Source organism: Rhinopithecus bieti, unplaced genomic scaffold (assembly GCF_001698545.2).
Source record: "Rhinopithecus bieti isolate Rb0 unplaced genomic scaffold, ASM169854v2 scaffold_6907, whole genome shotgun sequence".
Classification (NCBI taxonomy): domain Eukaryota; kingdom Metazoa; phylum Chordata; class Mammalia; order Primates; family Cercopithecidae; genus Rhinopithecus; species Rhinopithecus bieti.
This window is the reverse complement of record NW_016805647.1, coordinates 3,407,432-3,419,296: the sequence shown is the minus strand read 5'-3', so window position 1 is coordinate 3,419,296 and position 11,865 is coordinate 3,407,432. Positions and strand designations below refer to the sequence as shown.

Below are 11,865 nucleotides of genomic sequence, written 5' to 3'. Positions count from 1 at the left end.
CCTGGCTCCTTTTGAGGCCCAGATGGAAGGACTGTTCGAACCCAGAAGTTCCAGGCTGAAGTGAGCTGTGGTTGTGCCAATGCACCCCAGCCTGGGTGACAAAGTGAGACCCTGTCTCTAGAAACACTTTGTCTCTGAAAAAAAGCAGAAAAGAAAAAAAGAGGCCAGGCCTGGTAGTGGCTCATGCCTATCATTCCAGGACTTTGGGACACCAAGGTGGGAGGATTGCTTGAGGAGTTTGAGACCAGCCCAGGCAACACAGAGAGATCCTCACCTCTACAAAAAATAGAAAAAATTAGCTGGGTGTAGTGTCACAGGCCTGTAGACCCAGATAGCTTGAGCCTGGGAGGTTAAGGCTGCAGTGAGCCATGATCGTGCCACTGCTCTCCAGCCTGGGGGACAGAGCAAGACCACTTCTCAAAAACAAACAAATAATAATAATGTAACATCTCACCCCAAACCAAAGCTAGTACCTTGACTTTCTAGGTTCAAATAACTATACCTGCATCCCCTGCAGCATGGATCCTGGACATTTTGCTTTTGTGGGCCTCTTCCTAAACACACATATACACGTGCACAAAAATATATATGTATACCACATGTGTACAAAAATATATATGTATACGTATATTTTATGATTGCATTGGTAATAAAGAATATGTTGTTATATAGTAAAACATTTTCTTTGACCTAAAAAGTTCATTAGTTTCTTCTGATTAAAAAGATAATAATAACGGCCACGGGCGGTGGCTCACTTCTGTAATCCCAGCACTTTGGGAGGCTGAGGTGGGTGGATCATGAGCTCAGGGGTTCGAGACCAGCCTGGGCAACATAGCAAGGCCCCCATCTTTACAAAAAATACAAAAATTAAAAATTAGCCAGGCATGGTGGCGTATGCCTGTAGTTCTAGCTACGCAGGAGGCTGAGGCACCAGAATCGCTTGAACTGGGAGGTGGAGGTTGCAGTGAGCTAAGATAGCATGACTGCACTCCAACCTGGGCAACAGAGTGAGACTCTGTCTCAAAAAACACAACAAAACAAAACAAAACAAAAAACACATTTTCATGGACCCCTAAAGGTATTGTGGGCCCTAGGCACGGTGCCTATGGTGCTTCATGGATGAGTCAGCCTTCCTTCCCTGGCACCAGGTCCCCATCCGCCTGGGTCCTGCCTGCTCACCATTCTCGTTTTCCTTGTTATAATTTCTTGCAATGATGTATATTCCTTAAGAGTACATTTTTGATGATAACACAACTTACATGTTTCAAATGGACAAAAATTAGTATCATTTACGGTATCTTAAGATAAATTTCCCTTGAATGAGCTTCTTTTCCTGTACTTTGAGGTCTACAAGATGTATCTAGAAAATTTACTACTGTGGAAAATGAAGCCATTTAAAGCAAACTCCAGGGACTCGAAGGAAAAGGGCCTGTGGTTTTTCTTTTGGATAATTGCTGTAATGCTGTCGTTCAGGCGGCTGAGGAAATTTCAAGTTTTCACTAGACTTCATTAGACACTGAAGCTCTTGCAGGACAACTTTGATGTTACATGGATTCTGCCATTTTGCTAGCACTAATAAGGTTCTTGGTCCACCACTCCATTAGAACTACTAACTCCATTCTTATTAATTTTTGTTACAAATCTTACAAAGGGAGGTGCTGTGGAGTATTTAGGTCCATGTTCTATTATTATAGCTGCATATTCTGTTTTCATAAATTGACTACCATCTTGTGTTGCTGTTGCTCCAAGGCTCAAAATAGTATTTTTAATGTTAGTCATTTTTAACTTCACGAAATAATATAATCTTTTTTTTTTTTTGTCGGAGACAGAGTCTTGCTCTGTCACCCAGGCTGGAGTGCAGTGGCACAATCTTGGCTCACTGCAACCTCCGCCTCCCAGATTCGAGCAATTCTCCTGCCTCAGCCTCCCGAGTAGCTGGGATTACAGGTGCACACCACTGTGCCCGGCTAATTTTTCGTATTTTTAGTAGAGATGGGGCTTCACTACATTGTCCAGGCTGGTCTCCAACTCCTGACCTTGTGATCCGCCCACCTCAGCCTCCCAAGTGCTGGGATTACAGGCATGAGCCACTGTGCCCGGCCTATAATCTTTTGAGATCTACTTTTCTCGCTTACTATCAGATTGGCAAGATTAATTCACATCTGAGGCATGTCTCTGTAGTTCATTCATCCTGATTGCTGTCTATTGTGTACCGTACATGAGTGTATCAAGGTCTATTCATCACTCTCCCATGGCATTTGACGTAGGGTGTGTTTTCATCCTTTCCTATAGAAAAAAAAAAAATAACCCCAATACTTTAATGGCTTATTGCACCAAACATTTATTTCTAGTTCTTATTCTGTAAGGCCAAGAGTCAGCTGCAGCTCTGCTAGGAAAAGGTCTTTTTCCAACAAAGAGGCCTAGCAAGGTGAAGAGGGAATTAATAATTATGAGCAAATGCAATGGATCCCCGATAGTTTCCAGTTTTACTGCATGGACAGCGTAGCTAGGGTAAAACTGCTGGGTCATAAGCTATAAGAATGTTTGGTTTTAGAAGACTACGCCAGACTTTTCCATAATGGTATCACCAATTTAAATTCCCACCAGCAACATGCAAGAGATCCTGGAGCTCTACATCCTTCCAACACTCCATATTATCAAACTTTAAACTGTTGCAAATTGAAGGGATGTAAAATGGTGTTTCACTGAGCCTCGGTTTGCGTTTTCCTATCACTAACAACGTTTGACATCTCTTTAAACTTACTGGCTGTACGTGTTTCTTCTTCTCTTAAATGCCTGCTCGGCTCGGCGTGGTGGCTCACGCCTGTAATCCCAGCACTTTGGGAGGCTGAGGGGGGCGGATCACTGAGGTCGGGAGCTCAAGATCAGCCTGACCAACATGAAGAAACTCTGTCTCTACTAAAAATACAAAAACTTAGCCAGGCGTGGTGGCATGTGCCTGTAATCCCAGCTACTCGGTAGGCTGAGGCAGGAGAATCACTTGAACCCCAGAGGTGGAGGTTGTGGTGAGCCGAGATCATGCCATTGCACTCCAGCCTGGGCAACAAGAGCGAAACTCTGTCTCAAAACAAAAAACAAACAAAAACGCCTGCTTATACCTTTTGTGTCCACTTTTCTTTCTTACTGAATTGTAGAAGTTTTGTTTTGCTTTGTTTTTTTAAGGGACTTGCCGTGTCCCCTAGACTAGAGTGCAGTGGTACGATCGTGGCTCACTGTAGCCTCTACCTCCCTGGGCTCAGGTGATCCTTCCACCTCAGCCTCCTGAGTAGCTGGGACCATAGGCACACCACTTATATTTTCTACTAAGAGTTTTAAAGTTCTATTTTTGAAATTTAGGTCCTTAACCAACTAGTGCTTTGTTTATGCTGTGGAATAATTTTTCCAGATTCTGGTCTCTCTACTCTTTCTCAGGGGTCAATGTGTCTGTCCTTGTGTGGATACCATGCTGTCTTAATGGCTGTAGCTTCATCGTGAGTCCTGATTCCTGGCAGGGGTGAGGAACCCCGCCCCACCCCACCCCCGATACTCTGCCCAGTAACACAGAGAAGCACCCTGTGCTGGCTCTGCAACTTCCAAATAAGTGGCGTCAGGCATACTGTCTATTTTCCTTTTGAATCTTGGTATTCTTGTGCGTAAACCAGGGAGTAATGATTCTACCTCATAAGAATGTTCTGAGGATCCAATAAGACTGTACGTAAATAAAGCTTCTGGCACAGCGCCTATTTGTTGAACCTGAATGTTTGTGAAATGGGGCCCAGAGACGTTCAATGACGTGCTCAAGGTCACAGGACCAGACCTATACCATGCTGTCTTCTCACTGCTGAGCTTCAAAGACCATTTCCAGATAAGTTAGCCTTCTCAGAGTCTTTCTTCCATTTTCTTCCCTTCCAGAAAAAAACAAAGGAAAGAAAGAAAGAAAGATGAAAGAAAGAGAGAGAGAGAAAAAGAGAAAGAAAGAAAGAGAGAGAGAGAGAGAGAGAAAGAAAAGGAAGAAAGAAAGAAAGAAAGAAAGAAAGAAAGAAAGAAAGAAAGAAAGAAAGAAAGAAAGAAAGAAAGAAAGAAAGAAAGAAAGAAAGAAAGAAAGAAAGAGAAAGAAAGAAAGAAAGGTCTATTTCCAAAAGCTCACAGCATACCACAGTTCCCAATGACTGCATCTTTTTTGGCTTTTTCTTATCTAATGGGAACAGAATGAACTGGATCAGGGTTTCTCTAACAATGTTGGAGAGGAAGTCAGGTTTATTTAAAATTTAACTTCTTTTGGCTCTGTTACCACTGGCCTTGGCTGAGCCATGGCTGGAGGGCATCCGAAAGCAATGAGATCTGGGCATGGTTTCCAGGAGAGTCCCTGGGAGCAACAGTGAAGTGTCCCTGAACTTGTCATCATGGAAATTACAGTGGCCTTGAGGGTTAATCACTGAAGTCAGCATGTAAAGCCGGGTCTGCGTCTGTTTTGTTCCCTCTGTCTCTGCGGATCCCACACAGCCAAGACACAGAGCAGGTGCTCAGTGTGGAATAAACAAAGGAAAGTGAGCAGAAAGATTTACAGTCACCTTGAGGAGGCGGTTTGACCTCATTGTAGAGACATTAACAGAGCCAAAGAAAGGGTGTGCAGCTTCTCAGGAGATTTGTTGCTATTATAGTGAGAAAGGTTTGGAAAAGAGTGTGAGCATCTTAAAAGTTACAATAATTAAAGTGTGTTAGCTCAGAAACTGAAGACAAAGAAGTAGAGTGGAATTGAATTCACAAATAGACCTAAACACATAAGAAAATCTGGTGTATGGTAAGGGTGGCATTTCACATATGTAGGGGGAAACTACATGTTGATGAGCCTTCTGGAAAAAAGCCAAACTGAATCTCTAACTTACTGCATACACTGAAATAAATTCCAGATGGATTAAGTATGCATAGGTAAAAAACAAAACCATAAACTTGCTAGAAGAAAATATCAGAGAATGTTTTCCTAATCACGGAGTGGAGAAAATCTTTCTAAAATATGACACAAATCCCAGAAGTTTTCAAGGAAAAGATGGTCAGGCCGGGCGTGGTAGCTCACGCCTGTAATCCCAGCACTTTGGGAGGCTGAGGCGGGTGGATCACCTGAGTTCAGGAGTTCGAGACCAGCCTGACCAACATGGAGAAACCCCGTTTCTACTAAAAATACAAAAATTAACCGGGTGTGGTGGCACATGCCTGTAATCCCAGCTACTCAGGAGGCTGAGGCAAGCAGGAGAATCCCTTGAACCCGGGAGGCAGAAGTTGCAGTGAGCAGAGATCGCACCATTACACTCTAGCCTGGGCAACAAGAGTGAAACTCCATCTCAAAAAAAAAAAAAAAAAAAAAAAGAAGAAGAAGATGGACAGATCTTACTAGGTAAATATTTTAAACTTATGTAGGGGGAAAAACATATGCAAGGCAAATGACAAACACTAAACTATAAAAAGTATTGATTTACTTTCCACATGGCCGATAAGAACTAATAACCTGATATGCAAAGACCTCCTACAAATCAACTTAAAAAAAAAAAAAGTACAGGCCAGGAACAGTTGCTGACGCCTGTAATCTCAGCACTTTGGGAGGCCAAGGCAGGCAGATCACAAGGTCAGGAGTTCGAGACCAGCCTGGCCAATATGGTGAAACCTTGTCTCTACTGAAGATACAAAAAATTAGCCGGGTATGGTGGCACGCATCTGTGACCACAGCTAATTGGAAGGGTGAGGCAGGAGAATCACTTGGCCTGGGAGGCGGAGGTTGCAGTGAGCCGAGATCACGCCATTGTACTCCAACCCCTTACCTTTGTTGTGGTGTTCGTTCATTTGATGGGGTGTCCAGTTCGTTGGTGAGTTAAGGGTATCCAACTCCTGGAGTACCGAAGGATCATTTGTTATCAGAATGGTGGAACAAAAACCCTCAAACAATGGGGTGTGGCGCACATGGTTCTTCCCGTTTTGTTTGAATAATGTGTCCTGTAGGTGGGCTACCACCAAACTGTAATCCCTTCGACACGTATAGTCAAGAAAGCATCACTGGCACATGTGAAAAACCCGTCCCTTACTAAAAAAAACAAATTAGCTGCTCAACCCAAGGTAGGGTGAGCGACTCTGCTTCAAAAAATGCCATATTATAGGTAACAGCTAATCATCAGGAAGAAGTACTTAGAGTGCAAGTAATAGATAAAGGATATAAAATAATAATAATAAATTAATTAATTATTTTAAAAAATTTAAAAAGTACAAAGGAAAGAAGAAAACCATGAGTAAGAAAAATACGACCAGGCGTGGTGGCTCACACCTGTAATCCTAACACTTACAGAGGCCTAGGCGGGCGGATCAATTGAGGTCAGTAGTTCAAGACCAGCACAGGCAACATGGTGAAACCCTGTCTCTACCAAAAATACAAAAATTAGCCAGGCATGGTGGTGGGTGCCTGTAGTTCCAGCTGCTTGGGAGGCTGAGGCAGAGGAATTGCTTGACCCTGGGAGAAGGAAGTTGCGGTAAGCCAAGATCACACCACTGCACTCCAGCCTGGGCAACAGAGTGAGACTCTGTCTCAAAAAAAGAAAAGAAAAATGGACAGATGACATGGGAAAATACACTTTATAGAAGATGACATTCAAATGGCTAATCAACTCAGGAAGAGATGTTTGACTCCACAGAAATCCAAATGAAAACAACAATGGGATAATACATTTCATGTATGTATCAGACTCTGCAAAAAATAAAAGGCACCCAGTGCTGGGGAGAGTGTCAGTTGGTCTCTCATCAGTCCTGGGGCAAATGCAAATTTCAATATTATTTTTGGGAAGAAATTCATCTATTTCATCAGAACTTTATATTTATGTGCCCTTTGATCAAATCCATTCCGCTTTTGAGAACTTATTTTATTGAAATAATGGCAAAAGTGAGCAAAGATAAATATATAGGGGTTCTTTGCAGCATTGTTCATAATAACAAAAGACAGGAATCGCATGTGTATCACCAGAGAATTGGGTACTTCATGGTACGTCCATACTAGACAGCTGATAAAAAGAATGAGGGAGATCCATCTACACCTGCCAACGTGGAAAGATGTGCACGTCTTAGCGCTCTGTTTGGAAGACAAAGCAATTTGAATAACAGATATATTATATAAGATATATTATTATATAGATAACATGTTATAACAGGTATTTTTATATGTTTAATATTACACACATATTTATATATTTTTTGAGACAAAGTCTTGCTCTAATCCCCAGGGTGGAGTGCAGTGGCACGATCTCGGCTCACTACAACCTCTACCTCCCAGGTTCAAGTGATTCTCATGCCTCAGGCTCCCAAGTAGCTGGGATTACAGGCACCTGCTACCATGCCCAGCTAATTTTTTGTATTTTTAGTAGAGACAGGGTTTGACGGCATTTCACTATGTTGGCTAGGCTGGTCTCAAACTCCTGACCTCAGGTGATCCACCCGCCTCAGCCTCCCAAAGTGCTGGGATTACAGATGTGAGCTACCACACCCAGCCTAGTATTTTATTATGTTTTATTTATGTTTTGAAAATGATCTATTGGCCAGGTGCAATGGCTCATGCCTGTAATCCCAGCACTTTGGAAGGCCGAGGCAGGTGGATCACCTGAGGTCAGGAGTTCTAAGACCAGCCTGGCCAACATGGCAAAACCCCGTCTCTACTAAAAATATAAAAATTAGCTGGGCATGGTGGCACATGCCTGTAATCCCAGCTGCTCAGGAGGCTGAGGAATGAGAATGGTTTGAACACGGAAGGCGGAGGTTGCAGTGAGCCGAGATCACACCATTGGGCTCCAGCCTGGGCGACAAGAGTGAAACTCCGTCTCAAAAAATAAAAAAAAGAAAGAAAATAATCTCTCTAGCTCTTTCCACATATATTTGTATATAAAAACACATATACATATGTATCTATATGATTATAATATGTATTATGTATACCTGGAAATTAGCATACTAAAGTGTTAACCGTGAGATAGATTGAAGGTAAGGTTGAAATTCATTTTATTTCTCTATCACTAAAATTTTTTTCATTGAGCACATTACTACTTTTGTAACAATGTTAAAGATCATGTTTATTCAAAATTATTTTAAGGTCAAGGCAGGCAGATCACTTGAGGTCAGGAGTTTGAGACCAGTCTGGTCAACATGGTGAAATCCCATCTCTACTAAAAATACAAAAATTAGCTGGGCATGGTGACAGACGCCTGTAATCCCCGCTACTCAGGAAGCTGAGGCAGAATTGCTTGAACCCGGGAGGTGGAAGTTGCAGTGAACCAAGCTCCCACCACTGCACTCCGGCCTGGGCGGTACAGCAAGGCTTTGTGTCCAAAAAAAAAAAAAAAAATTATTTTAACTGATGTTATGCTTACTAAAAGTCGGTCTGGAAGGACAGATGACTCCCAGACTGCTAACAAATAGGGTTTTCTCCTGGGCCACGTTTCCCTCCTCTGGCTATTAGAGGGTTCCCACCAAGACTCCTGGCTTCCTTTCAGAGCCAAGAGAGCCAAAGGGGCCCTTGTGTTGCCCAGGGCTCTTTGGGGCGTAGTAAATATGCCCTAAATGCAGTGCAAGCCCATGCTTAGCAATGAAGCTACCCTATACAGCAGGCTTTTCGCAGAGTGTGGGAATAGCAACCTCCCCTTCCCACACCATACTGTGAGCTTCCCTAGGGCAGACACCAGGGCTAACTGTTGTCTATATTCCTAGGAGCCAGCACAGATAATGTTACTCGAACTAATTTATTAACACAAACACAGACTAACACAACTCGCCCACCAGGCAGATGGCAAAGCCTGGCTATAAAACTGGCACAAGGAAGAGAGAAAATTGATTAGCAATGAGTCACCAATGGCAGGAAAGCATGAAGGAGAAAAGGCAGATACGCAAAGTCTGTCTACCAGCTGGTCCCTTTTAAAAAAGGGAGGAGGCAGACAGTGCCCCCTACAGGGCTAATGGAAATGGCGTCTGCCCTTTTTAGGAAGGAGGGCAGAGGTAGGTAGGGATGGAGGGGTGGGGAGGTGGGTGCGGGCTATGCTGTATTCTATCCTGCAACGCCAGTGGGTGAGACTGTAGATCGTGTTGCCACTGATGGCATCTGGTGGAAACGGCGTTTGTGGTGGAGATAACTTAATAATATAGCATGTGCGGCACTGTGCTACAGCCCGCAAGAAATGGAAAGAATGGCAAGAAGTACTTGTTTGACCCTGTGTCCCCAGCACCAGGGGCCTGGCATAGAGCAGAGGCTCACTAGAAGCTTGAAAAGGAAGGAATTCAGGGAGTGAGGTAAGGAGGGAGGACAAAGGGAGGAGATGGGGAAAAATGACACAAGGACCAAGGAGCTCTTTTCTTTCTTTCTTTCTTTCTTTCTTTCTTTCTTTCTTTCTTTCTTTCTTTCTTTCTTTCTTTCTTTCTTTCTTTCTTTCCTTCCTTCCTTCCTTCCTTCCTTCCTTCCTTCTTTCTTTCTTTCTTTCTTTCTTTCTTTCTTTGAGACAGGGTCTTGCTCTGTCACCTAGGCTGGAGTTTAGTGGTGTGATCATGGCTCATAGCAGCCTCTACCTCCTGGGTTCAAGCAATCCTGCTGCCTCAGCCTCCCAAGTAACTAGAACTACAGGTGTGTGCCACCACACCCAGCTAATTTTTAAGAAATAATTTTGTAGAGCCATGGAATACTATGCAGCCATAAAAAAGAATGAGATCAGCTGGGCATGGTGGCTCATGCCTGTACTCCCAGCACTTCAGGAGGCCAAGGCAGGCAAATCACAAGGTCAGGAGTTTGAGACCAGCCTAGCCAATATGGTGAAACCCTGTCACTACCAAAAATATGGGAAATTAGCTGGGTGTAATGGCAGGCTCCTATAATCCCAGCTACTCGGGAGGCTGAGGCAGGAGAATCACTTCAACCTGGGAGGCAGAGGTTGCAGTGAGCTGAGATCGTGCCACTGCACTCCAGCCTAGGCGAAAAGTGAGATTCCATCTCAAAAATAAATAAATAAATAAAAAATAAAATCATGTCTTTTGCAAGGACATGGATGGAACTCAAAGCCATTATCCTCAGCAAACTAATGCAGAAACAGCAAACCAAATACTGCATGTTCTCACTTACAGGTGGGAACTGAATTATGTTAACACATAGACATGTGGCGGGGGGGCAACAGCACACACTAGGACCTGTCGGAGAGTAGGAGGTGGGAGAAGGGAGAGCATCGGGAAGAATAGCTAATGGATGTTGGACTTAATACATGAGTGATGGGATGATCTGTGCAGCAAACCACCGTGGCACACGTTTGCCTACGTAACAAATCTGCACATGCTGCACATGTATCCCCGAACTTAAAATAAGTGTTGGAAATTTTTTTTAAAAAAAGAAGAGAAAAGAAGAAATCTTCTGTAGAAACAGGGTCTCACTATGTTGCTCAAGCTGGTCTTGAACTCCTGAGCTCAAGCAATCCTCTTGTCTTGGTCTCCCAAAATGCTGGAATTATAGACGTGAGCCACCGTGTCTGGCTGAGGAAAGTCTTTCCTAGTTTTATGACATGAGGGGATCCTTTGAGGGGGTTCTTGGAAGGCTGCCTCCACTTCACTGCCCCTCCTTGGGCTTCGGCATCCTTATCTGTATATTGAGTATGGCAAAAGGAGAGATAAAAGGTTGGACTAGCTTAGTGATTCTGACCTGGAGTCCCAGAACCCTAGGGAACTCTCAAGATAGAATGGGTACCATGAACTATATTAGGACTTCTAAATGCATAACGAGAATGCGCAAGCATTTACTTAGGATAAAACTGTATGTGCTGACAGGCCAGGTATCTTTCTATGGGGCTGGGACTCCGTCACTCCCAAGGAACAGGGAAGCGTTTGAATCAAGTCCACTCTACAGGAAGACGGGCCAGGGTTAGACCACAGTCAGTCATGTGCCTTTAAGCAAGTGACTTAGCCTCTTTTGAGTGTCAGTTTTCTCCTAAGTAAAATGGGGGTGATAAGACCCCACTCAGAGGTTTCTAGTGGTGATTGAATGAGCTAGTACATGTAAAGCACTTGGCATGGAGGCTGGCCCAGAGTCAGCCCTCCGCAAATGGTAGTTGCTATAATGATTAATGCAGAAGAGGGCGTCTGAACATCTCATGCTAATCAAAAACTCTGATAGGAGCTATATATATATATATATATACATATATATATATATATTCATAAATAGTAGGAAATAAATGAATGATTAATTATTTAAGGCAGCTTGTTTGGAAGATGATGTCTTTTTTTCAAATAGGGATGAAGTCTCGCTCTGTTGCTCAGGCTGCAGCCTCGACTTCCTGAGCTCAAGCAATCCTCCCACCTCAGCCTTCTGAGTATCTGGAGTACAGGTGCAAGCCACCACGCCCAGCTAATTTTTTTTTTTAATTAAATAGATTTTATTTTTGTCTCACTAGATTGCCCAGGCTAGCAACATCTTTTTAAAACATGAGACCCCTTGGATAGGAGAGTGTTTAAGGTCAACTAAAAACACCAAATAAAAAATCTAAAAAGAAGAAAACGTGAGACCATACTTAGAAGTCACAAGAGCGAACTTTGTGGGACAAAGGCTGAGCCCCTCTGTGTCAGGCCCCTTCGAGCTGGAGTTCAATAAGAGACTAAGCTCTCCTTCTGGGTCTTGGTGCAGTTCTCTCTTTTTGAACTGATTGATTGACTGATTGAGACAGGATCTCACTCAGTTAGCCCAGGTTGGAGTGCAGTGGCAAGAATATGATTCACTGCAGCCTCAACTTCCTGAGCTCAAGCAATCCTCCCAACTGAGCCTCCAGAGTAGCTGGGACCACAGACGCCAGCCACCATGCCAGGCTAATTAAAAAA

At 43.4% G+C, this 11,865-nt stretch overlaps 1 pseudogene; it reads right to left on the bottom strand.

The window, feature by feature from the left end:
- Nucleotides 1-1,372: 1,372 nt before the first annotated feature.
- LOC108530320 (ubiquitin-conjugating enzyme E2 variant 1 pseudogene) overlaps nt 1,373-11,865 on the bottom strand; it is a 12,136-nt pseudogene continuing 1,643 nt past the window's right edge.